We start from the raw sequence: 27,902 nt of genomic DNA on the forward strand, positions 1-27,902 counted from the left end.
AATTTAAGTGATCTTAGATAGATCATTGGTGATGGGAAACAAGTATAATTTACTTTGGGCAGAAGAATTGTGCTCTCTCATGCATCCTCCAGGCCCTGCTCCGTGTGTGAGAAGCACTGCTTTCTAGATGAAACATTCTTGATTATTTAGTAATAAACTCTTCAAAGCTTGATATTGATAATTTGAAAAAATGATGAATGGTGGAAGGTTTATAACTACATTAAAACTGTGTTGCAACTGCCTTCTTTGTAGTTTAAGAACATAAAGAAACTGATCCTTACATTTTTGGTATGTGTTCATTTACTGGAACATGTCAGCATGTCAGACAGTGTCTAAACTGCATCTGTTCACATTAAAGCCTTGCATTCTCTGCATTTCTGTGCCCATAGTTTGTTATTCAACACAGCTTTGTCAATCTTACGTTTCATCATCCTTGGATAAAATGGATATCAATAATAATTGTGTTATGGTAATAACAGTATTGATGTATGCATGTTGTCTACAGAGCTCTTTGAAAAAAAACAATATAAGCATATGCTTATTAGATTAGGAAACAAAAATGAGTAATTTGTTTTAATTACTTGGAAATATAATTACTTGCGGGATGGTTTGACGCATGGGAAAAAGACGGTTATATTGTTAGATGCTAATAGGGAATTTAAATGTAGAACAGGAGATGCTTTTATAGTAAACCTGGTTTTGGTATATGTAGTAAGACACAGAAATGAAGTATAGTTCTTTTTCAGACGGTTCAGAAACTTTAAAGTGTGCCTGCACTTTTAAAGACTTTAAAAACCTGCATGGCCATGTTAGATTAAACATTTAGTGTGGTGACAAGGTGATTTTTGGGCTCTCACTGCTGTTATTGAGCCCCTGAGACTATTGAGATGGTGCTTATCTATTTCTCATTCTCTACATTCCAGTGGGCAGGACTAAAATTTGGCTGTTTACTTCCTTTCTCTTCTCAGGCCATTCACAGGACATCATATACTCCTCTCTGCTGTGTCATAGAATAGTGCTGATAAATTTGGACTTGACTGAACTTGGCTTTGTCCTGGGGATGATTTATAGTCCTATAGATAGAAGCATATGGGGTAGAAGCTGGGCAACTGACTGCTTTTTCAATGTGCTGAGTGAGCAGAAAATAAAGAAATAACAGAACAGTAAGGAAGGCATTTTACTAAGAACTGAATTGCTGCTTATAATAATAGCCCTGCAGGCTGAAAGGGGAGGGGAGAGGACATTTGGGAGGCAGCACTGTGTACATATAGTATTAACACTGCTATTTTACACACGGGACAGCTGCCCAAACTTTTATGAATAGTCAGAAACTAGAAGTAAGCTTTGAATTACACTTCATTCACAATGAAAGATACATATAGACTCATCTTGCATTTATATAGTCAAAGCTCTGTCCCTCACTCCTGCACAAAGCACTCTCTAAGCCTCACTCAAACATGCTATGTTTTATCTTGGTCTCTCTGTTGAGATGGTAGAGATGGACTGAGAGAGACTGAGCCAACATGCAGTGGACAACAAATGTAAGCAAGTGAGACACCTAGTAGCTAATACTTTAGGGCTTTTTTTTCACCTATCTGTGTCTTATTTCCTGGTCAGACTTAAAATGTCTATGCTGCCCGCTTCTCTTCCTGCTCATTCTTGTCATTGGTCAACACCCTGACTGATAAAAAACAAAACAAAAAAAAAAACTGTTGCCATGTCGCTTCGGACACGTTAGAGGTTATTTCATTGACAGGTACACTTTAATGAATAAACTTTATTATGTTAGTTTTATCATATTTGCCCCACATCTACCAACTTTTATTTGCCAGTTTGGACAGGGATATATAATTTTACTTTATAACCTTAACCACCTAGCAGAAAGGCTATAATTCTATAGGCAATATAGCAGATGTTTATAATTACATTCCCTACTTTTAGTCACCATCGTAATGTAGCATACAGCACCTTAAATACAGTGGGGCAAACAAGTATTTAGTCAGCCACCAATTGTGCACGTTCTCCCACTTAAAAAGATGAGAGGCCTGTAATTTTCATCATAGGTATGCCTCCACTATGAGAGAGATAATGAGAAAAATCCATAAAATCACATTGTCTGGTTTTTAAAGAATTTATTTACAGATTATAGTGGAAAATAAGTATTTGGTCACCTACAAAAAAGCAAGATTTATGGCTCTCACAGACCTGTAACTTCTTCTTTAAGAGTCTCCTCTGTCCTCCACTCGTTAAATGTATTAATGGCACTTGTTTGATCTTGTTATCAGTATAAAAGACACCTGTCCACAACCTCAAACAGTCACGCTCCAAACTCCACTATGGCCAAGAACAAAGAGCTGTTGAAGGACACCAGAAACAAAATTGTAGACCTGCACCAGGCTGGGAAGACTGAATCTGCAATAGGCAAGCAGCTTGGTGTGAAGAAATCAACTGTGGGAGCAATTATTAGAAAATGGAAGACATACAAGACCACTGATAATCTCCCCCGCAAGATCTCACCCTGTGGTGTCAAAATGATCACAAGAATGGTGAGTAAAAATCCCAGAACCACACGGGGGACCTAGTGAATGACCTGCAGAGAGCTTAGACCAAAGTAACAAAGGCTACCATCAGTAACACACTACTCCGCCAGGGACTCAAATCATGCAATGCCAGATGTGTCCCCCTACTTAAGCCAGTACATGTCCAGGCCTGTCTGAAGTTTGCTAGAGCGCATTTGGATGATCCAGAAGAGTATTGTGAGAATGTCCTATGGTCAGATTAAACCAAAGAAGACGTTTTTGGTAAAAACTCAACTCGTCATGTTTGAAGGAGAAAGAATGCTGAGTTGCATCCAAAGAACGCCATACCTACTGTGAAGCATGGGGGTGGAAACAGGACTGTTTTCCTGCTAAGGGACCAGGACAACTGATCCATGTAAAGGAAAGATTGAATGGGGCAATGTATCATGAGATTTTGAGTGAAAACCTCCTTCCATCAGCAAGGCCATTGAAGATTAAACGTGGCTGGGTCTTTCTGCATGACAATGATCCCAAACACACACCGCCCAGGCAACGATGGAGTGGCTTTGTAAAAAGCATGTCAAGGCCCTGGAGTGGCCTAGCCAGTCTCCAGATCTCAACCCCATAGAAAACCTTTGGAGGGAGTTGAAACTCCGTGTTTTCCAGCGACAGCCCCAAAGCATCACTGCTCTAGAGGAGATCTGCATGGAGAAATGGACCAAAATATCAGCAACAGTGTGGGAAAACCTTGTGAAGACTTACAGAAAACGTTTGACCTCATTGCCAACCTGTCAATGCCAACAAAGGGTATATAACAAAGTATTGAGAAGAACTTTTGTTATTGACCAAACACTTTTTTTCCACCATAATTTGCAAATAAATTCTTTAAAAATCAAACAATGTGATTTTATGGATTTTTTTTTCTCATTATGTCTCTCATTCTTGAGGTATACCTATGATGAAAATGACAGGCCTCTCTCATCTTTTTAAATGGGAGAACTTGCACAATTGGTGGCTGACTAAATACTTTACCCCACTGAATGCTTGTTGTAGGTTTGGATCAGATAATCTTACTGGTTAAAAAGTTCAAAGTCCAATGCATTGTATTGTTTTTGTGATTTGATACTTAACTTGTTAACGACCAAAGACGTGTATACCTGTCTTTGTGCCGTTAACTGGGTATGGCGCGGGCTCCCGACTCAAGCCTGCGCCATACCAGCCGGCACTCAGCTGATTCTTGCAGCTGAGGACCTGCATTAATAGCTGACATGCGGCTGTCAAAGCTGACAGCAGCATCTAAAGGAACCTGTAAACACTCCCTGGTGGTCTAGTGGGGCGGAGGTAGCCAGAGGGCTTACCTCTGTTCCTCCGCTGGTCCCTGCTCTGAGAATGATAGCCTGGCTGAACCAGGCTTTATCAATTGTCTGCAGAACACACAGATCAATGTGGTTCTATGGAACCACATTGATCTGTATGAGGAATCTAATGATTCCTCCTAAAAGTTCCTTAAGGGGACTAATAAAGTGTAAAAAATAAAATAAAATTAAAAAAAAACATTAACCCCTTCCTTATTAAATGCTTAAAACACCCCCCCCCCCTTTCCCAAATTTCATATAAAAAAATATAAGAACATAAAAATAAACACATGGGGTAACGCGTGTGCCTATATGTCCGAACTATAAAAATATAATGTTAATGAAACCGCATGGTCAACGGCGTATATGTATATATTTGAATATTCTATAAAAAAGTATAGAAACTGTTCAAGAAGTCCCATCAAAACAATAATGGAACCAATAAAAACTTCAGATCATGGCGCAAAAAATTAGCCCTCATAGCACCCCGTATATGGAAAAATAAAAAAGTTATAGAGGTCAGAAAAGGACATTTTAAACCTACAAATTTCCGTGCATAAAGTTTAATTTTTTAACAGAAGTAAAGCAAAATCAAAGGTATATAAAATGGGTATCATTTTAATTGTATGGACCTACAGAATAGAATTTTTTTTTCTTGTTTTACCGTAGATTTTGTGGTGAAATTATTGATGTCATTACAAAGTAAAATTGGTGGCGCAAAAAACAAGCCCTCAAATGAGTTTGTAGGTGGAAAACTGAAAACATGATTTTTAGAAGGTGAGGAGGAAAAAAACGAAAGTGCAAAAATATAATAAATACTGTGGTCATTAAGGGGTTAAAGGGGTTTAACCACTAAGATAAATAGGTCTAAATTGATGCTTTATGTGGAATAAAAAAAATAAATCAATATACAAGCATTTCTGAAATTGTACTGTTTAAGACAGGGGTCTCAAATTCCCGGCCCGCGGAAGGAAAGTTTGTGGCCTGCACCAGGTATATGTAATTTGTATTGCCCGACGCCCGGGACATGCAGTTCCGGGCACCGGGCAGGTAACTTCTTAAGGCATTTAGCCCTGCTTCGGGAAAGCAGCGCTAAATACTGGAGGGCTTCACTTACCCCGCCCTCCTCCGCGTCTCCGGTTGGCCGGCCCGAGTCTGGTGAGGGACGTCGTGCATTTGATGTCCCTCCGCAGACCCGCACAGGAGGACGTCAGTGACGTCACTTGTCAGGCCGCTGCCGGAGAGGAGAAGCGCAGCGCAGGCAGGTAAATGTGTCTACATGTGTGTGCGTGGGGGGGGGGGGGGGGTTAGACAACAATGCTACCTAATGTGGGGAACCTGCTTCTACCTAATGTGGGGAACCTGCTTCTACCTAATGTGGGGAACCTGCTTCTACTTAATGTGGGGTACCTGCTTCTACCTAATGTGGGGTACCTGCTTCTACCTAATGTGGGGTACCTGCTTCTACCTAATGTGGGGTACCTGCTTCTTCCTAATGTGGGGTTCCTGCTTCTACCTAATGGTGGGGTACCTGCTTCTACCTAATGTGGGGTACCTTCTTCTACCTAATGTGGGGTACCTTCTTCTACCTAATTTGGGGAACCTGCTTCTACCTAACGTGGGGAAGCTGCTTCTACCTAATGTGGGGAAGCTGCTTCTACCTAATGTGGGGAAGCTGCTTCTACCTAATGTGGGGAAGCTGCTTCTACCTAATGTGGGGAAGCTGCTTCTACCTAATGTGGGGAACCTGCTTCTGCCTAATGTTGGGAACCTGCTACTACCTAATGTGGGGAACCTGCTACTACCTAATGTGGGGAACCTGCTTCTACCTAATGTGGGGAACCTGCTGCCTACCTAATGTGGGGGACCCCCAGAAGCAGCACCCCCATCATCCATCAGCTCATGCTATTACCACACGGGGTGGTGGATGATGGGGTGGTGCTACTGCTGGTGGGGGGTGTTGCTGGTGGATGATAAGGGGTGCATGATGGGGGCATTATATGTCAGGGGCGTATGCGGCCCAGCCTCACCCAGCTTCTATCTCCAGTGGCCCCCCTTTTTTTTCTATTTCCCTTGGTTGCGACTGTCTTAAAGGGGTATTCCAGGATATTTTTTTTTTATTTGACTATGCTACAGGGGCTGCAAAGTTAGTGTAGTTCAAAGTAAGGTGTCTGTACCTGTGTGTGACAGTTTTTTCACAATTCTTCTGTGATTTTCACCCCAAATTTATTTTTAACAGCATACAAAAGGACTGTTGTCTCAGATTTTTCCCAGGTTGCAATGCAGCCAAGACCTGACTCACTAGTCAGATGATGACAGGGAGCCTATCTGCTTCAATAGGTGGAGTGATCGCTTGGTGGGAGAGATCAATCTGCATCTAATGCAACAGCTGTAGGCACCTTGATTGAAAACCACAGGTCTTTTGAATGGAAGCAGCTCACTTATGTTTCAATGGGTGGGGTGGTGGATGTGTGGGAGGAAGGAAAATGGAATGATGGAATTTGTAGGCAAAGAAGAAAATTCAAAAAGGAAATATCCTTCCTAAGCATGTCCATTACTGCTTGCCAGGCACGTACTAAAATCACCTTATGGTGGAGAACCCCTTTAAGTCATCCACTGAGATGGTCAGGCATGCTTAGTATAAATTGTATGTTAGTCTCTATTGAGTGTTGAAGCAAGAAAACTGGAAGTGATCGGTCCATGGGGTTGGTGGTGTAAGTAATTTTACCTAATTTGTCCTCCTTTAAATAAACAGATTTTACCAATGTGGGAGAACCCTTTAACTTAAATGTTTTAGTTTTTTTTTAGTCTATGACCAGTTTTCTTAGTATTATAAGAAAGAGAGTTTCTCTGCAATGTGTCTGTAAACACTGAGCTGGGCTCAGGAGTCATAGTGAAAGTCTTTTCATTGGTTTAGGTCTTGTTATAATTTTTCTTGTTTACTGAAAGTTGTATTTTGGTATACAAAAGTTATCAATTGTTACACTGCTTAAAGGGGTACTCCGTTCCCTTGCTTTCGGAGCGCCGCTCCCCAGTGTCCGGAAGTTAGTGTTCCGAACGATGTGTGTGCGGGCTTCCGTGTTCAGGGCCGCTCCGAGAGGGCGGGTGTGATGTCACGAGGGGTGGCCCTGAACACGGAAGCCCGCACACACATCGTTCAGAACAATAACTTCAGGACGCTGGGGAGTGGAGCTCCGAAAGCAAGGGAACGGAATACCCCTTTAATGGCTCAAAATGCGATGTTTATAGTTTGTCATTTAAAGGGTTTGTCCTGTGGTTCTTTTTAATAGTTATAGGGTGCAAATCATTATATTTAGCTCACCAGTTCTGTGCTTGGTTTCTTTTTCTTGTCTGGTGTTCTTTTGTAGTTATTTTAAAATCTTCCCGGAAGATACTGTTTGTTACTGGCTTCCTGTCACTGGCGCTCACATTTTTCACTGTGTTGTCGGCCATGTTGTGAGTGCCACGTCACTTACTTAGCTGTGACGTTTCCTGCTGCACCTCCTCCTAGCTGCCGCTCTGCCCCTCATGAATATGTTACACATTCGCACATTTGATTTTTTTTTTACTGATGCATCGGTTGTGGCAGTCATTGGCTAATTATCAGCCAATAGATGTTCAGAGCAGACTCCACAGCACCTATCTTCATACTTGTTGTGCGCATGTCTGTTCCATTCTGTGCAGCATCCTTAGCAACTGACTTACTTCTGAGCAGACTCCTGCAGTGCTGAGGCACTACTACTACTCCCATCATGGAACAGGCTGGTTTCCATGATGGGAGTAATAGTTCCCCAGCTGCTGGAGTCTGCCGTTCGCTGGGGAGGCTATATTTGTGTTGGTACTACTACCCCCATCATGGAACAAAGTCTGTTCCATGTTGGGGGTAGTAGTACAGGGGCTGAATGATTGATCGCACCGGGTCTCACCTCTGACACCCAATGCGATCAGAAGTTATAAAGCAGGGGAGCAAGCGGCATGCTGCGCTACTCTGCGATGTATATACTGTTTAAACATCATCTTTAAATCCACCGCGGGGAGCCCTGAATGGCTGGCAACGAGGAGCCATTCAGGGCTTCCGGAAGGGTTTTTAAATTACTACTGTGTTAACCCTAAATGTATGCCCCCGTGCATATTTTTAATAATTTATTGGCCCTAGTGTGCATAAGTTTATCCCCCCCCCAATGTCCATATCCCCCCCCAATGTCCATATCCCCCACCATGTCCATATCCCCCACCATGTCCATATCCCCCACCATGTCCATATCCCCCACCATGTCCATATCCCCCACCATGTCCATATCCCCCACCATGTCCATATCCCCCACCATGTCCATATCCCCCACCATGTCCATATCCCCCACCATGTCCATATCCCCCACCATGTCCATATCCCCCACCATGTCCCTATCCCCCACCATGTCCCTATCCCCCACCATGTCCCTATCCCCCACCATGTCCCTATCCCCCACCATGTCCCTATCCCCCACCAGTTCCATATCCCCCACCATGTCCATATCCACCCCAGTGGTCTTACTCCCCAGCTTCCTGCTGCTCCTCATCTTCTAGGAGCAGAGCAGCAGCAGGGATATGTCGGGCTGCGGCGAAGAATGAATGAAGCCAATATGTCCGTCATGTTGGCTCCATTCATTCATTCTCTGCCGCAGCCGCTGCCCGACATGTCCCTGCTGCTGCTCTGCTCCTAGAAGATGAGGAGCAGCAGGCAGCCGGGGAATAAGACCACTGGGGGGGACATTTCGGGCTGCGGCGGAGAATGAATGAATGGACCCGACATGAAGGACATTCTCCGCCGCAGCCCGACATGTCCCTTATGCTGCTCTGCTCCTAGAAGATGAGGAGCAGCAGGCAGCCAGGGAATAAGACCACTAGGGTGGATATGGACACGGGGGATATTGATATGGGGGGGGGTATGGACATGTAGGGGATATGGACATGGGGGGGGGGATAAACTTATGCACACTGGGGCCAATAAATTATTAAAAATATGCACGGGGGCATACATTTAGGGTTAACACAGTAGTAATTTAAAAACTCTGACGGGAGCCCTGAATGGCTCCTCAGTGCCGGCCATCCAAGGCTCCCCGCAGGGGATTGAAAAATGATGTTTAAACAGTAAATACATCGCAGAGTAGCGCAGCATGCCACTCGCTCCCCTGCTTTATAACTGTTGATCGCATCGGGTGTCAGAAGTGAGACCCGGTGCGATCAATCATTCACCCCCTGTACTTCTACCCCCAACATGAAAAAGACTCTGTACCATGATGGGGCTAGTAGTGCAAACACTAATGTAGCCTCCCCAGAAAATGGCAGACTCCAGCAGCAGGGGAACTATTACTCTCCTCATGGAAACGAGCATGTTCCATGATGGGAATAGTAGTAGTCCCTCAGCACTGCAGGAGTCTGCTCAGAAGTAAGGCTGGGTTCACACTACGTTTTTCAACTACGGTTCCCGCATACGTTTTCTATCAAAAACCGTATGGGGGAAAAAACGGATTGAACAGTATGGGAAAAAGTAAACCTTATGGGTTTTTAAACAGTATACTGTTTTTAAAAGTGCATACAGTTCCGTCAGTTTTCGTAGAAAAAAAACCCATACGTTTTTGAAAATTTTGTCCATTTTTAATGGGAGGGGTCTTGGGTGGGGACTTCAGGATTCAAAAGCGCATGTGCAAAGTAAAAACGTATACGTTTTTCCCGTATGGAACCGTATACATGTGCGTTTCCCATTGACGTCCATGTTTAAAAAAACGTATGCAGTTGCAGTACGGTTTTTAAACCGGAGACAAAATCGTGGTCAACCACGGTTTTGATTCCGGTTTAAAAACCGTACTGCAACCGCATACGTTTTTTTAACATGGACGTCAATGGGAAATGCACATGTATACGGTTCCATACGGGAAAAACGTATACGTTTTTACTTTGCACATGCGCATTTGAGTCCCAAAGTCCCCACCCAAGACCCCTCCCATTAAAAATGGACAAAATTTTCAAAAACGTATGGTTTTTTTTTTCTACAAAAACGGACGGAACAGTATGCACTTTTAAAAACAGTATACTGTTTAAAAACCCATACGGTTTACTTTTTCCCATACTGTTCCATCCGTTTTTTCCCCATACGGTTTTTGATAGAAAACGTATGCGGGAACCGTAGTTGAAAAACGTAGTGTGAACCCAGCCTAAGTCAGTTGCTAAGGACGCTGCACAACAGGTAAGAAGATAGGTGCTGCAGAGTCCGTTCTGAAAAGCTATTGGCTGATAATTAGCCAATGACTGCCACAACTGATATTTCGGTTAAAAAAAAAAAAATGGCTGAATGTGATTACCATATTCATGAGGGGCAGGGCAGAGCGGCAGCTGGGAGGAGGTGCAGCAGAAAATGGCACAGCTTAGTAAGTGACATGGCACTCACAACATGGCTGACAACACAGTGAAAAATGTGAGTGCCAGTCACAGGAAGCCAGTAACAAACAGTATCTACAAAAGAACACCGGACAAGAAAAAGAAACCAGGCACATAACTGGTGAGCTAAATATAATGATTTGCACCATATAACTCTTAAAAAAAAACACCGGACAAACCCTTTAAGGTTATGACCTGTAGTTCCACTTCAGCTTGCTGGTTGCACATTTTGGTTGCAATTTTAGGCGTTCTAGTACGATAAGATGATTGTCTATGCAACAGCAAAGGATGGGGACTAGGAGCTAATGTGAGAGGCTAATAGGGTAGAGACTCACTCTTCATAGGCAAGGCAAATACATGGGAAAAGAACAGCCTCGGAAAAGATGATGGGAAATGAAGTGTGCTACCCGCATGGGCTGCTGTTAAAACCGGCCTACTCTTGCTTTGTATGTAATATATGTGCAGTAGAGATGAGTGAACTTACAGTAAATTCGATTCGTCACAATCTTCTTGGCTCGGCAGTTGATGTCTTTTCCTGCATAAATTAGTTCAGCTTTCCAGTGCTCCCGTGGGCTGGAAATGGTGGATACAGTCCTAGGAGACTCTTTCCTTGGACTGTATCCACCTTTTCCAGCCCACCGGAGCACCGGAAAGCTGATCTAATTTATGCAGGAAAAGTCAGCAACCGCCGAGCCGAGAAGTTCGTGACGAATCGAATTTACTGTAAGTTCGCTCATCTCTAATGTGCAGCTTCCTTTCTGGTTTTTCATCCAAACTTCGGAATACCCCTTTAAGGCTAGAGTAACAATGTATTCCCCATTAGTCATAGTAAAATTATAATTATGCTGCTTTCTTTGATTTCTTATGAAAAAAAAAATGTCATAAGTGTCTCCTTATGAAAAAAAATGCTTAATGGTTTAGCGATATTTAAAATCTGACATGATTGAACTTTTGAAACGGCATGGCTGCTTATTTGGCTGCTCTTTTTTCCGTTAGAAAGCATAGCTTGAAATCTACAAAAATGTTTAGTTTGCTATCAAATGAGGAAATAAATGTGAAGCTGTACACATTCATGTGTAAGGAATAAGCTATTTCTTGCTTTAGATATGTGCTTTTGAGCAGTGATGTAGTGGCTAGAACGTTAAGGGTACGTTTACAGGGGCGGATTACCTGCGTATTTACTGTGGAAAATCTGCAGCAGATTTTGCTACCATTGACTTCGAAGGGTCAGCAGAAAATCTGCAATAGAAGCATATTTTCAGATTCTCCTTTGGACCCAATGAAGTAATTGATAGCAAAATATCCTGCAAATTTTCCGCAGCTAATACGCTGTGGAAATTTTGCAGGTAATCCACCCGTGTGAATGTATCCTGAGGATCTGTTCACACGCAGATTTGCTACTACAGAAAATGCTGCCCATTGACTTCAATTGGTAGAAAAATCAGCTACAGAAAATCTGCAGCAGATCTGCAGCAGAAAATACGCACATATGAACTTATAACGTGCCAGCGCTTATGAATCTTAGGTTTCCAACCTCAGGAACTCCACTGATCTTGAAACTAAAGGGGCAGTAGTACTGATTCAGCGCTGAATCCTGAGGAGCATCTTTTCAGTGGATCCCCATCATGGCGCTGTTTCTTTAAATACACTCCTTTTTTCTCTAAGAAAATAAAATTCTATGAATGTATTCTGAGATATTGACTCATATTGTACATTATATGGACTGATTAGTATCTGTTCATATGAAATTGGATGAATCGCTTTCCATGAAATGTGTATGGATATCATAATTTCATTATTTATATTTATACACTAAACCTTAGACTACTACTATCCTTTGCAGTGCAGTAAATAAGCTTGGGAAATGACATTAGTTTTTCCACATAAAGCGACACAGTATCCATTCACATGAACCCAAGTTGCCTGCATGTTATTGTATTTGAAGACCATTAATGTTGAGATATTTGATATTCCAAAAACCTAGATGGTGGAAGGGATCTCAGCTGAATGGACGATTTTTTTTTTTTGTGATTCTTAACTTACAGCTCACTAGATCTGCCAAGGATTTGGAAATGCCTTTTCCAGGCTCTTTCTTGTAGCAAATAATGGAAATAGAAATGTATAATTATGACATCTGAATGTGGTTATTCTATTGCCTGGAACATGAACTTTTTCAAGGCTAAGAGAAGACATTGGTTCTTGGCTTCCCCTGATATTCCATTCTTCAGGATTTAATTGGCAGAAAATATTGTGTGAAGTGTAACTTGAGGCTCCTATTGCTTTCCGTTATTCACACATTAGCAGACATGTTCTTGGACCATGCTTATTGAGCCTCTCGAGTATTCTGCTGTTTCTTGACCTGTTTGATGATGCAGAAGCATGTTAACGGCAAAGGAGTCATTTGCCAGAAATGCTTCAATACAGAGCACAGGGCTGCAATGAAGAGATTATTGGGCAGACTAGATGGGCCAAATGGTTCTTATCTGCCGACACATTCTATGTTTCTATGTATCGGTGACTCTAATAATTATCATAAAAAATATTATAAAATGGCCAGCCCCTTTAACCCCTTAAGGACGCAGGACGTAAATGTACGTCCTGGTGAGGTGGTACTTAACGCACCAGGACGTACATTTACGTCCTAAGCATAACCGCGGGCATCGGAGCGATGCCCGTGTCATGCGCGGCTGATCCCGGCTGCTGATCGCAGCCAGGGACCCGCCGGCAATGGCCGACGCCCGCGATCTCGCGGGCGTCCGCCATTAACCCCTCAGGTGCCGGGATCAATACAGATCCCGGCATCTGCGGGAGTTCGCGATTAAAATGAACGATCGGATCGCCCGCAGCGCTGCTGCGGGGATCCGATCATTCATAACGCCGCACGGAGGTCCCCTCTCCTTCCTCCGTGCGGCTCCCGGCATCTCCTGCTCTGGTCTGTGATCGAGCAGACCAGAGCAGGAGATGACCGATAATACTGATCTGTTCTATGTCCTATACATAGAACAGATCAGTATTAGCAATCATGATATTGCTATGAATAGTCCCCTATGGGGTCTATTCAAGTGTAAAAAAAAAATGTAAAAAAATGTAAAAGTAAAAGTCAAAAAAAAGTGAAAAATACCCTCCCCCAATAAAAAAGTAAAACGTCCGTTTTTTCCTATTTTACCCCCAAAAAGCGTAAAAAACATTTTTTATAGACATATTTGGTATCGCCGCGTGCGTAAATGTCCGAACTATTAAAATAAAATGTTAATGATCCCGTACGGTGAACGGCGTGAACGAAAAAAAATTTTAAAAAGTCCAAAATTCCTACTTTTTTAATACATTTTATTAAAAAAAAAATTATAAAAAATGTATTAAAAGTTTTTTATATACAAATGTGGTATCAAAAAAAAGTACAGATCATGGCGCATAAAATGAGCCCCCATACCGCCGCTTATACTGAAAAATAAAAAAGTTATAGGTCATCAAAATAAAGGGATTATAAACGTACTAATTTGGTTAAAAAGTTTGTGATTTTTTTTAAGCGCAACAATAATATAAAAGTATATAATAATGGGTATCATTTTAATCGTATTGACCCTCAGAATAAAGAACACATGTCATTTTTACCAGAAATTGTACGGCGTGAAAACAAAACCTTTCAAAATTAGCAAAATTGCGTTTTTCGTTTTAATTTCCCCACAAAAATAGTGTTTTTTGGTTGCGCCATACATTTTATGATATAATGAGTAATGTCATTACAAAGGACAACTGGTCGCGCAAAAAACAAGCCCTCATACTAGTCTGTGGATGAAAATATAAAAGAGTTATGATTTTTAGAAGGCGAGGAGGAAAAAATGAAAACGTAAAAATTAAATTGTCTGAGTCCTTAAGGCCAAAATGGGCTGAGTCCTTAAGGGGTTAATTCTGGTGACAAAAAGTGGTGCTCTCACTGCTGTTATTGAGCTCCTGAGAGTTTCTTCCATGTGGCACAGCCATTTCTCATTCTCTCCTTATCGGGGGCTAAACCAGAGCTGGTCTGTTTGCCAGCAGTAATCACACTGAAACATTCTTTGCCTTCTCTAGCCATTGAGCAGAGCACCTACCCACAAGCCCTACTCCTTTCTGCTATGCCATAACATAGTTAATGCTGGATAAAGCGCAGTGAATTGCACATCCTGGCACTGTACTGGGAGATGGTTTACAGTACATTACAATAATTGACACGTGGGGTATAAGAGGACTTTTGTGGGCACATACTGTGTCATCGGGACAGCACACAACCTGAAAGATGCGGAGACCAGAGAAGGATCTGGAGCATCGATGTGGCAGCTGCGAGAGACTGGAGAAACGAATTATCGTATGTTTATTATTTTTATACAACCCTCAGTCTGGGAGAAAATATAGCTTTTGCCTGGACAACCACTTTATTTTCCTATTCACATAAGTCTCCCTGTGCTACCTTATGGTGCTCCCTTCATTGTGGCATGTGATAAGTACTCTCTCGTTAAAACAATATCGGGTAGCCTACATTAATTATTTTTTATCTTTCTACTGAATCTGAGAAAAAATGTATTTCTATGCTTCTGTAGTGAAGGTGGAAAAAAAGGGGAGAAAAATGTGGGGCGCTCTCTGGCATAGTAGGTTGGTTGTTGATGGTCAATAGAGGAGAAGAGAAGTAGAGCGAGCCCACCACCACACCTATGCGGTGGTACTAACCTCTGGGAGCTGTGTGATGGATTGGGCGCTACTGTGGTCGTGAAATTACGTCAAGGATGCTTCTGTAGTGTAGTTATATAAAAAGCTTTCTACAACTCAGAGCCGTAATGTGACATTTTGTATGAGCCCTAAGGGGGAAGTAGAGTGCTTGTACAACCGTGTTCAGAGCAAACCCTTAGCAGATTTTGAACATGTTGCTTCTAAGAGCCATAGAACCTATAATGCTGACAGGTAGCAGGACACGTGACATTTTAGTTTTTGTTATTCTTAAGTATTATAATGTGCACTAATGTTTTTTTGCAAGTGTTATGTATGCGCAGATGTTATGTGGAATGTTGATTTTAAAATTTTACAGTTAAAGATTAAAAATGCTTAATTCACACAATTTTGAAATAACAGTGTAATAATAAAATGTTTTAAATGTTGAAAGAACTTTCTAGTCTTGTCAGATAATATTTCATTTGGTTGTGAAAGGTTGGAATTAAATGTGTTACATAGTTTTTACAGTCCATTTGTAGCATACTTTACTTGCTCAATAATTCCCCATGTGACTTAAAGTTTGAGTTATAGGTAGGAAAGAGTGAGTGTGAAGAATACGTGTTTTCAAAACAAGTGAAATCAGGAGTGTGGAAATAAAAAAAAATAAAAATAAAAAACTACCTGTGCAAGGGAATAAAACCGAAGCATAAACCACTTGTCCCTCATGACAATCCACTTGTCCTTGTACGCAAAATAATTTCTACCAAAATAGTATGTAAATAAGGTCTTTATTAATAAAATTTTAATAAGCAGACCTAAAAAACACTTTAATTCCTAAAGGACCAGGCCAATTTCCATTTTGCACCTTATGTTTTTTTTCTTCTCACCCTATAATAGCCATAACTTTTTTATTTTTCCTTCTACAAACCCATATGAGGGCTTGTTATTTGCGGGCCCAATTGTACTTTATAATATTTATAATTTTTATAATTACACCTATTATTTTTCCATAACATATGCTACAACCCCCCCAAAAAAATCAAAAAAAATTATTTGTGACGTGAAATTGAAACAAAAAGAAATAATAATTTTTGCAAGGTTGTTCTTTCCCTCTTTATTATGCCATTCACCTTGTGGTCAAACTTACATCTTATTTTGTGGAAATATTTTTTTTAATGGCCATTTTCTGACCCCTATTACTTTTATTAGTTTTTTTAGTATACCAGGCTGTATGAGTGCTCATTTTTTGTGCCATAATCTGTTTGTATTTGTACCATTTTGGTATTGATCAGACTTTTTGATTGAATTTTTTCTGGGATATGATGCTATAAAAAAGTTCAATTCTTGGATTTGGTATTTTTTTTACGTTTAGGCTATTTACTCTACGGGATACATAATGTTATATTTTAAGAGATTGGACAATTATGCATGCGATGATACTATGTTCATTTTTATAATGTTTCCCTTTTTTTAAATGGGAAAAGGGGGATAGTATGAACTTTTAATGTGGAAAGGGTTAAGGTTTGTTTTTTAAAACATTTTTGTACACTTTTAGTCCCCTCAGATTCCTCATACAGATCAATGCACTTCTATTGAACTTTATAGCGTACCCGTCAGATCCACCAAAAAATATTTTTAAATATATCACTCAGTACCTAATCCTGACCATGTACATCTATTTTTGTGTCTAGCACCTTTATTTATTTTTTTATTACACGTTTGATTTAGCTCACTAGTCTGAATTACTCTTAAAGGGAGGGGGCGTGTCCTCGCTGTGCAGGTCCCCGCCCCCTCCCTCAGTATGGTGTCTGCTCAAATCTCCTGTAGCATTAGCAAAACTACAACTTGGGACAGCAGTGGGATACAAGCTGACAGTGGGAGGATTTTTCCTCCAGCTGTGATCCCTGCACTAACAGCTGTCAATCAAGGAAGTGTGTCCATGACATAGGTGATGATGCATGGACACAGCAGGACTAGTATGTGTCCAAGCAGGCAGGGGGGGGCAGTTGTTTGACTGGCTTTTTCAGTATGAAATACTGAATTTTTTTTAATGAAAGCAATTGCAAAACCTATTGGTTATACATGCTTTACAACATATCAAAATTTTTTGTATCTGACAGTGCCCATTTAATAATCTGTGCTCATTTCGTAGAGCCTGCTCAAGGTAGGTTCAATCAAATGCAGATCCTCGGCAGCCATTGAAGCAGAGATAAGCCTTCTGGCCACTCTACTGGGGTATGGGGGTGTAGGGAGCATTTACATGTCCCTTTTGACGCCACTCTCAGCTTTGACAGCAGCGATATAAAGGCTTGATAGTCGGCTGCCGCGATGGCCCATACCAGCTATTAGCAGCGACCTCCAGCTATTGAAACCAGCTGAGGTTCTCGTTCCAGCTCTGGTTGCTTGAAGCAGGGATAAATTGCCTGAAAAATTCACCTGCCCTGCACACAAACATGCATGTCACGGGCATCATGTGATAGGATTTCCACATCCCTGAAACTGTTAAAAGGCAACTCCGGTGGAAAACAAGTGGGAAACAAATGTTTTCAATAAACTGGTGCCAGAAAGTTAAACATATTTGTAAATTACTTCGATTTCAAAATCTGAAGCCTTCCAGTACTTATCAGCTGCTGTATACTACAGATAAATTTGTTTCATTCTTTCCAGTCTGACAACAGTGCTCTTTGCTGACACATCTGTCCGTGTCAGGAACTGTCCAGAGTAGAAGAAAATCCCCATAGAAAACCTTTTCTGCTCTGGACAGTTCCTCACAAGGACAGAGGTGTCAGCAGAGAGCACTGTTGTCAGACTGGAAAGAACTACACAAATTCCTCTGTGGTTTATCTGTAGTATACAGCAGCTGATAAGTTATGGAAGGGTTAAGATTTTTAAATAGAAGTAATTTAGAAATATGTATAACTTTATGGCTTTCTAGTTAATTTGATTTAAACTTTAATTCTTGAGGATGAAGTGTTGGAATCAGAATATCAAGGAAAGTATGAGGATTTTGGCAGTTTCGAGATGGCCTACATTATCATTCTAGGGGTCAGAACATTTTAATGGCAGGTATGACATTCTGGATGTTCCCAGTATACAGTGGTTAGTGGTCCATAAAAAGATAAAGATTTGGGGACAAGGGTTATGGGTACTCACTGATGTGCAAAAACCAACCCAGAAAGTTAAACAGATTTGTAGATTACTTCTATTAAAAAATCTTAATCCTTCCAGTACTTATCAGTTGCTGCATACTACAGAGGAAATTGAGTTGTTCTTTTCTGTCTGACCAGTGTTCTCTGGTGACACCTCTGTCCATGTCAGGAACTGTCCATAAATTAGAGACAGAGGCGCTCCATGTGGATTATCACACATGCAAGATGGAAAGATCACGGAGAAGGGAGCAGATGGTCTCTTACCGACTTTGGTTGTGTACCGACAACAATGAATAGCACGTAGTGAAATATAGTGTAGACAACCAATCTGTAGCCTTCCTGATAGTCTTAGAATGCGAAAACTGGTCTTCAAGGGTAGCAGGCATTTTGTGGTGCTGACCAGGCCCGGACATAAAACGAATTTCCTCTGTAGTATTCAGCAGCTAATAAGTACTGGAAGGATTAAGATTTTGTAATAGAAGTAATTTACGAATCTGTTTAACTTTCTGGCATCAGTTGATTTAAAAAAAATAATAAATTTCAACCGGAGTATCCCTTTAACTTTCTGGCACCAGTTTATTTAAAAAAAAAAATAGTTGATCACCGGAGTACCCCTTTTAATGCTGGTTTTAATAGAAAAATGTCATAACACACATCGGAAATTCCATTGTAAAATATAATAAGGGGTGCGTTCACACACTATTACTAGCAGCAGGTTTCCAGCTGTGGGAATCCTGCTGTGAGTTACGCTACCATTGATTTTAATCCGCAATAGTGTCAGTTTTGCGGACATATTCAAATGAATGGTAGCGTTATTAGCGAATGAATGTGAATGAAGAATGTGCAGGGACTGGGATGGGAGGGAGGAGCGACAAGCCATTTTAGCCCTCAGCAATTCAGGGGCTTGGGAATTCCTCTCTGACTCTTGGTACAGGCAATTAAAGTGTTTTTATGGTAGCACAGACAGATATATGAAAGGTATTGTGTGTCTTCTTTTCCTAGCAGCTATCTATCTAAAATGCTTCTACTCTGGACAGTTCCTGAGACGCGTGTCATCAGAGAGCACGTAGACATAAAAGAACAACTCAACGTCAGCAGCTTATAAGTACTGAAAGGATTAAGATTTTTTAATAGAAGTCATTTATAAATCTGTTTAACTTTCTGGAGCCAGATGATATATGACAAAAAGTTTTTTCCTGGATAACCCCTTTAAATGGGCACTGTCAGATACAAAAACACACCCTCTCCCTTTGAGAGGAATTCAGACTAGTGAGCTAAATTAAAAGCGTAATAAAATAATAAATAAAGGTGCTAGACACATAAAAATTAGATGTACATGATTAGTTACTGAGTGATATATTTAAAAAAAATGTTGTTGGATCTGACGGGTACGCTGTAAATGGCTTAAATTATCTACTGTTAATGTCTTGTAGCTAGATACTACATGATGTGTTTAGAGGTCTTGCCGGGGTCCCTGCCTCAGTGGGTCAGAGTGATGTTGTTGGTACCAATGGTGACCTACATAATATAAATAGGTGATATTAATATTATGGCTGTTCAGTGTGTGTTATATATCATTTTTCTTCTTTTCACATTGTTGTTTTGCAGAATGTTTCATTTCTGTATGGCTTAAGAAGGCAATTTGTTGAAATCCTTTTTCCTAACTCTGACACCTTGTTAAAGCTCATACGTACTGCCTTCCATGCATAGGGCGTTTGTGTTCATTCACTTTCACTTTACATTACCTTTGCTCTGTCATGCCTGACTATTGAATGCTACATTTCAGTGGAGACGACTGCGGTCTGTTCGAAAAAAACATTAATCTTATTGTGGTGTCAAAAAACCAAAATTAAAGTTACAGATAATATGCATATAATCATTTCCTCTTAGCTGCTCCAGTTCTAGTATGGTGTTGTAACAAGGCGCCTTGAACGTCTTGCCCCCTATAGATTAGATTACTTAATTATATCTCCTGTGGCCTTATCATTCATGGGCTGAATTTTGAATGAGATGCCTGCAACAAGCAGGGTTTTCTGTTCTAATAGAAAGGTTACAATGATGTTAGAGGTCAGCGTAGACAGCAAACGGCATCTAGAGACCCATATGTTCTGCAGAACAGCTGTCTTGACATACAACTGGGCTCTCTTTCACGGGCTGTTGGGGAGACCTTCATTTACATAGGTTGTAACCTTTTCTTTATGCTGTTGGACGTTGTGTTCATTCTGCCACCATTGTCAGACTCTTCAGTTGTTAGAGATGTCAGCTGTATTGTCCAAAATTTATGTGTGCCTGATAATTGACAAATAGCAGCGTGTCCACTCCTGTCCCCAGCTGCTCGTGAAGAATAGCGAAAGGGGCAAAGAAACCAATGTAATTAAAATGATTTGCTAGAAAAGTTGGAGCTTGTATGATTGATGTCATAATTGCAAAATATTTCTTGGTTCCTTTTCTATCATAAATACTAAGTTATGTTCAAGTTTTTTTTTGTATGTTTTGTTCTAATTAGGTCTGTTTGATAGACAATTCAGTAGAGCATGGAGAAGTTTTTCATGGTCTGCTTTTTCTACTTGTCCCTGGAATGCAAGTGAATTTCTAATGTTCTCCCAGGTGCCTCCACCACATTGCCTGGTAAACTAATAGCCTAAAAGGGTTTTGTTGCTATTTTACATTGATGGCCTTTCCACAGGATATAGGCTAAACCCCTTTTAAGGATACTCTGTCACTAGATTTATGCTGCACTATATGAGGACAGAAAACTCTTGTGAGAGATATGTTGATCAGTAGGAAGTATCATTTACATTGTTCTATGCAGCCATTATCATGATATCCTCATGAATATGGAGGACAAGTACTCTGGGCACTAGTCCTACTTATTATTTGTGCACACTCGGCAGTCCTTTAAAGACACAAGACCAGCTTTCTGCACCCACGGGCTGCTGTTTGACAGCTATCTGCCTTTGCATGGTATAGTACATAGTATGGATAGAAACTATCAATCACCGGCTGGTGGGTGGTAAGAGCCGCACTCGTTTTCCTGCAGGAGAATGACTGCACGAAATAATGTAAGTGACAAGTTGGTTCTGGTTAGCATCTCTGTCACTAGTTGATGCAGTCTTAAGATAGGGCAGTATAAAAATAGTGACAGGTTCCCTTTTAAGGGTAGGTTCACACAGAGTATTTTCCCTCCAATGCTTACCTATGGACTTTTGTCCTATATTTAGTCCTATCCAATGGCGCTAAACTGCAACTTGTTGTCCTAAAGCATAAAAAAAAATAGGCTTGTATTACACACTGTACTCATGCACTTTCTAAATGGAATACTTGTTGAAATACATGTGGGAATATGTCCTTAGCGTCTTAGGGCTCTGCCAAAATCTTTCGACAACTAGTACGGTGGAAAAGCATTAAAGGGAACCAGTCACCAAACTACAGGCAGCGTAAAACAGGTGAAGTGAGCGTGTTGTGGATTACTCTAATTTATTCTGAAAGACTTGAGCATTTTGGAGGAATCATGGTTTAATAATCAGAAACCGTTTTCTGTCAAATAAAACAACAGAATGTGGTTACACCAAGTCAGACTGTAGAGGCTGCAAATGTCAATTTTTCTAACCATTTGAAAGCTATAAAATTGTGATTGGACTTTGGTGATATGGTGGAAGAAGAAATGCTCAAATGGTCGCAAATAATTAAAGAAGAAAAGGCAACCTTGGTTACTTATCCTGACAATACTTTGACCTTTCCCAGCGTCCCATGTGCCCAGAGACAATATTCATAAGTCACATGGTCTCCAGGGGAGCATAGCTGTAATGGGTGGGTGGATAGCAAGGTAGAAGGGATTCACTGAAGTAATGCTATCCAACACCCACTGCAGCATAACCAGAACCCCCTGGGGACCATGTGACTTATGACATATTGTCTCTTGCCTGGAATGATGGGAAAGGTGACAGGCAGCATAAAAATAAAGACTTGCACTGCAGCACTTCCAGGTGTGGGTGCAGTGCAGGAAAACAGGGCAAAGCGGTGCATGGAGGTAATAGAAGAATATTACTCAGTGTTATAACTTGGCATCATGGTCTCAAAGGCTGCCTGAAAAAGAAATCCTGAAATATTCCTTTGAGTATTATGTAAAAATCTATTTTAATCAAGGGTTTTCCTCTTAGGCCCTTGCACATTGCCTTCTGGCTCCGCTATATGGATTTCTGTTGGCAGTTTCATCAAAATGATGGGAGTTTATCGGAGAAAAAAAATAGTGCATGCACAATTTTTTTTCTACTACCATATCCCCGACGGATCCCATTTAAGTAAATGGGGTCTGTCTGGACCAGGTAGTGTCAGGTTCTGTTTTGCTCAAGAAAAAAAAAAGCCAAACTGGGCCTGAACGGGATGGATGTAATCGCTATGTGAACTTAGCCTTAGTTTTTGTAACCCAACGTAACATTGATAATAAATAAATGCACACATTTGGCTACAGCTTCCGTGCAGGTGTCACCAGGAGAATTCGAGCATGATTTTACAACATCCTGGTTTCTCTTGATGTGGTGGAGGGGCAGAAATGCCTGAATGCAGACTATGGCAACCCATGCTTCCTTCTTTCAGAATACATAGGCTGCATCTCCTGTATTCTGTTTATATGCCCGCAGGGTGGGTTTCCCTGTCAATGCCCTGCTTATAATGCAATTCCTAATATAATAAAGTATTTTCTGTTTCATTCCAATTCTTATACACTGAACAATACAAGTTTTTTTTTTCTTGTCCTTTTTTTAAATTTTTTTAGTTTCACCTGGTATTGGTACATCCTGCAGTGCATTGCTTAGCAAGAGGGCTTAATGATCCTAAGTGAGTCACTTAAACAACACTTTATTTCCTCTTCAAGCGTTGACACATAAATTGTTACTAAGTTTTACACCCGCAGTGGCCATGCTCTTTATGGCATGTAAGTGCTTTGATCTCTCATATATACTTCTCCTGCTGGAGCGACTGCCAATAAAGCAATAAAATCATGGCAATAATTTCACTTCACGTTTCCCGTATTGATCCTAAATAGAGCAGACCACATCCTATGGAGCCTTCCCAGACTAATGTCTTCCATGGCTGTTACTAAAATGTCAAGCTGCTCCTGATTAGTTGCCTCCCTCTTCACATGTGAGATTTGCTTGCCCTTCTCCTCTTTTTCTTACTGTCTTATGTTTTTCTTCTTCCTCTTTTTTTTCTTCCTTTCTTAAGTCTGTTGTGAAAGAAATGTAGGCTCTCTAAACTGCTGCTGTATAAAACAATAAAAAAAAAATACCTATGTTGCATTACTGAGAAAAGAAGGTTTAATAATTCTTATCCGACAATTCTGAATGTCCCCTGGGTGTTCAATATTACATAGAGTGATTATTAGCCAAACAGACCAATATTGCCCTGTGTATTACAGTGGGGATCAAAAGTTTGGGCACCCCAGGTAAACATTTGTATTAATGTGCATAAAGAAACCAAGGAAAGATGTAAAAATCTAAAAAAGGCATCAAATTACAGATTAGACATTCTTATAATGTGTCTAGAGATGAGCGAATTTACAGTAAATTCGATTCGTCACGAACGTCTCGGCTCGGCAGTTGATGCCTTTTCCTGCATAAATTAGTTCAGCTTTCAGGTGCTCCCATGGGCTGGAAAAGGTGGATACAGTCCTAGGAGACTCTTTCCTAGGACTGTATCCACCTTTTCCAGCCCACCGGAGCACCTGAAGGCTGAACTAATTTACGCAGGATAAGTCATCAACTGCCGAGCCAAGAAGTTCGTGACGAATCGAATTTACTGTAAGTTCGCTCATCTCTAAATATGTCAACAAAAGTTAGATTTTATTTCCATCATTTACACTTTCAAAATAACAGAAAACAAAAAAATGGCGTCTGCAAAAGTTTGTGCACCCTGCAGAATTTATAGCATGCACTGCCCCCTTTGCAAAGCTGAGACCTGCCAGTGTCATGGATTGTTCTCAATCATCTGGGAAGACCAGGTGATGTCAATCTCAAAGGTTTTAAATGCCAAGGGTAAATGATGGAAATAAAATCTAACTTTTGTTGACATATTATAAGAATGTCTAATCTGTAATTTGATGCCTTTTGGAGATTTTTTCCATCTTTCCTTGGCTTCTTTATACACATTAATACAAATTTTTACCTGGGTGCCCAAACTTTTGATCCCCACTGTAGGTTTCAGTGAACAGCCGATGAAGGAGCTGATTAGAGCCCCGGCTCATGCCCCCTCTATATAGTTCTATGGGAGAGCCGACGATTGCCGAACAGCTCTCCAATAGAGATAGATGGAGGGAGCGTGTCGGCCCTCGCTTGGGGGGGGTGGGGGCGCCGCTGGGGTCATGACGCGCCGCTGTGAAGGAGAGCTGGGGCTCTAAACAGGAGATTGGATACGTTTTTTTTTTCCATTATACTTGTCCTTTAAAGTCCATGAGATATAGATATACAATATATTTGTAAAGAGAGAGATTGGGCTATTGTTAAGTATACAAGGTACAAGAAATATCCTGCACTCACCATTTGGTACGCAACTCGATGCTCCTCAATGGGAAAATCGGGGATCCAGGCTGCAGAGATGTGTGCGCTCAGAGGTGAACAACCGGTAGTTTACGAGCAGACTAGCGCTTCTTCTGGCTGGAAGAAGTGCTAGTCTGCGCGAAAACTACCGGTTTCTTGTACCTTGTATACCTTCTGTTATCTGAATGGCTGTTTGGTCTACGTCCTAGCACCACAGTTGACTCAAATACTATTGTGTCGAAAGACTACTAAGTTGCTACTTACCGCTCCTTATTCGTGATTACTGAGCACCTGAAGTAAGCTGTGCCGTCTCTATTCTCTCTTGGATATGTATTGTTAAGTATCCAGTGCTTTTTTTCTCTTTAGTAAGTAGTTCACAAAGCTATACAGTATGTTTAAATAAAAGTAGTGTGTGAATATATGAATCCATATACACCAGGCTGTACACATAACTTCAGGGCTTGTGCAGAAAGAACACTTTGAACTACACTGGATTGTGGATGTGCTTACTCACGTTACATCTAAACTGCTGCTTGTTACAAAAGCTAATAACAATTTTCATGCACATTTTGTCCTTTGTAACTTTTCTTTCAGTGATTCTTGTTAATCTTATGTAGATTTAGTAATTTTTCTTTCTGAATAAAAAAAAGTGCGTTTTTTTTTTTTTTTTTGCTTAACAAAGCGAGTGCTGTGCACTGGATCTAGGTCCTCTGGGAGGTGCAAGCTATGTTTACGTGCCTGTGTCTCCGCATTATGGGCTAGGCTGTATGAACCGAATTTCCATCTGTGAGCACATCATTATAGATAGCACTGAGTGGTCTTTTCATTTTGATTGATGCTGCTGGTTCTGCACCATCTGGCTCCTGATAGGCTGCATTAATCATATCTTGGACTAGGAAAATCTAGGCATGACTGTTTAATATGTATTCTTATTTAGTGTCACAACAGAGCTTAGTCATAAAGCCAGCTAGACCAGGATTTGGTGCATTTTTCTGCTAAGCAAATAGTTATCCCTGATAATTGGACCTTTTTACGGAGAGCTTTTTTTCCCTTTACCTCTTAAATGCACAACTCTCAATGTTCAAAACCTACAGCCAGATAAAACTGGTTTATGTCAATGCTGTCTCGCGAGTTCACAGGATTTGTTTTATTATTCCACTTGGAACCTGGGTTCTGCATCTTAGTGTATTATGTATATTTATTGTTGTGGTGTGTTTTTCTTTTCTTTTTTTTACATTTTCTTCTTTTCATTTTCTTTCATATTGCAGTCTGTGATGTTACACTTGTATTTTTTGCTTTGATTTGAATTGTTTGTCATTTTTGACATGTATTGACAGGTATTTTACTCTTCATGTACAATTGTGTTTTGTGGAAGGAAACTTTAACAATAAGAAATATATGGGATTTTTTAAAGGTGCAAACATGCAGCTGCTGCAGAGGCTGCAGCTCTCACAAACAGTTGAATGATGCTGGTACCAGGACATGGACCCTCAGTGATCTAATCAATTTCAAAGGCTAGATGTCATTAACCGGTCATCACATTCATGCTGCCTAAACCTTGAGTTTTAAAGGAGGTCCCCAGTGCCTTCTACCTGCTCAAGCTGCCTTGTTTGATAGATACCTGTTTGTGTATAGGGCGAGATCTATCAAGCAAAGCTGGTGGGGTGAAGCTTCCAGGGACCACCCTGGTGACTTGTGGTTTAGGTAGCATGAATATGATGACGGATTCCCCATGTATTATCATGACCTGCATGTTCAATATTATTAATTCTGAGGCATACACACGGTATATGTATTGCAGATTTTCCACTTGCTAAATGCATTTATACTAACAGCAATGTAGATTTGATTTAAAATAATTTCATCCACACACGTCACATAGTGTGAATTTTAATCCACAGTATGTAAATTTATTTAATTAAAATTATGTCAAATTGCTTATGTCAAATCTGAATTTGTTGAAGAAACAGTATGGATCCACAACAAAACTACAGCCTTGTTATTGTTTACTTTTCTGTAATGCATTAAAGGGGTTATTCAGGAAAAAACTTTTTTATATATCAACTGGCTACAGAAAGTTAAACAGATTTGTAAATTACTAACCTGTTCAGGACGCTGGGTGTATGCATACGCCCTGCATCCCGAGTCCTTAAGGACGTGCATACGCCTGTGGGAATTCCGGTCCCCACCACTTGCCGGTTGTGGACCGGACCGGAATGCCTGCTGAAATCTTTCAGCAGGCATCCCGACACATCGCCCAGGGGGGTCCTGAGACCCCCAACCCCCCCCCATGTGATTTTCTGCTATTCCGGGTTGATCGGGTCTCTGGTGACCCGATCACCCAGAAAATAGCGATGATCGGAGCGGTCAGGGACAGCCCTGATCATCCTGAGGGATAGGAGTGAAGTCGCAGTGCTGCAATCTCCTCCTATCCCCTGCCATTGGTCAGAACTGATTCTGACCAATGGCAGAGCAGGACAGTGGGTTGCCATGGCAACCCCGGTTCTGCCAACCACTGGATGTCGAGGGGAACATGGACAGAAGATGGAAGCCGGTACCTGGAGGAGAAGATGCCTGGCGACCCCCCTGATCTTCGCTGGGGACTGCTGGATCCTGGCTCAGGTAGGGAAACTACGGTGGGGGGGCATGCTGGGAGTTGTAGTTTTGCAACATCTGGAGGGTCACAGTTTGGAGACCACTGTTACAGGGGTGCCCAAACGGTAGCCCTCCAGATGTTGCCAAACTACAACTCTCAGCATGCCTGGACTGCCCAGGCATGCTGGGAGTTGTAGTTCTGTAACATCTGCCCCTTCAGATTTAGCAATTTTCATGAAATATTTGAAAATTGCTGCTCTACTTTGAAGCCCTCAAATTTTTTCAAAAAAGCAAAAATATGTCCATTTTATGATGCCAACATAAAGTGGACATATTGTATTTGTGAATAAAAATAAAATTTATTGGGAATATCCATTTTCCTTACAAGCAGAGAGCTTCAAAGTTAGAAAAATGCTAAATTTTCAAAAATGTCATGAAATTTGGGGATTTTTCACAAAAAAAGGATGCAAGTAACGCCGAAAATTTACCACCAACATAAAGTAGAATATGTCACAAAAAAAAAATCTCTGAATATTCGGTAAAAGCGTTTTCGCGTTATTAATTCATAAAGCGACGGTGGTCAGAATTGCGAAAAAGGGCTGCGTCCTTAACCCCTTAAGGACGCAGGACGTAAATGTACATCCTGGTGAGGTG

At 41.0% G+C, this 27,902-nt stretch overlaps 1 protein-coding gene and 1 long non-coding RNA gene across 2 annotated transcripts in view; one reads left to right on the forward strand and one right to left on the reverse strand.

Moving 5' to 3' along the window:
- CDKAL1 (CDK5 regulatory subunit associated protein 1 like 1) overlaps positions 1 to 27,902 on the forward strand; it is a 1,066,055-nt gene that overhangs the window by 927,378 nt on the left and 110,775 nt on the right.
- On the reverse strand, positions 1,519 to 21,376 carry LOC130273858 (uncharacterized). The gene is made up of 3 exons (XR_008844146.1): positions 21,317 to 21,376; positions 19,866 to 19,922; positions 1,519 to 1,681 (listed from the first exon to the last, which is right to left on the reverse strand). It is a non-coding gene; the product is annotated as an uncharacterized LOC130273858 (long non-coding RNA).

The sequence above is a fragment of the Hyla sarda genome, chromosome 5 (genome assembly GCF_029499605.1).
Source record: "Hyla sarda isolate aHylSar1 chromosome 5, aHylSar1.hap1, whole genome shotgun sequence".
In the NCBI taxonomy this organism is placed as follows: domain Eukaryota; kingdom Metazoa; phylum Chordata; class Amphibia; order Anura; family Hylidae; genus Hyla; species Hyla sarda.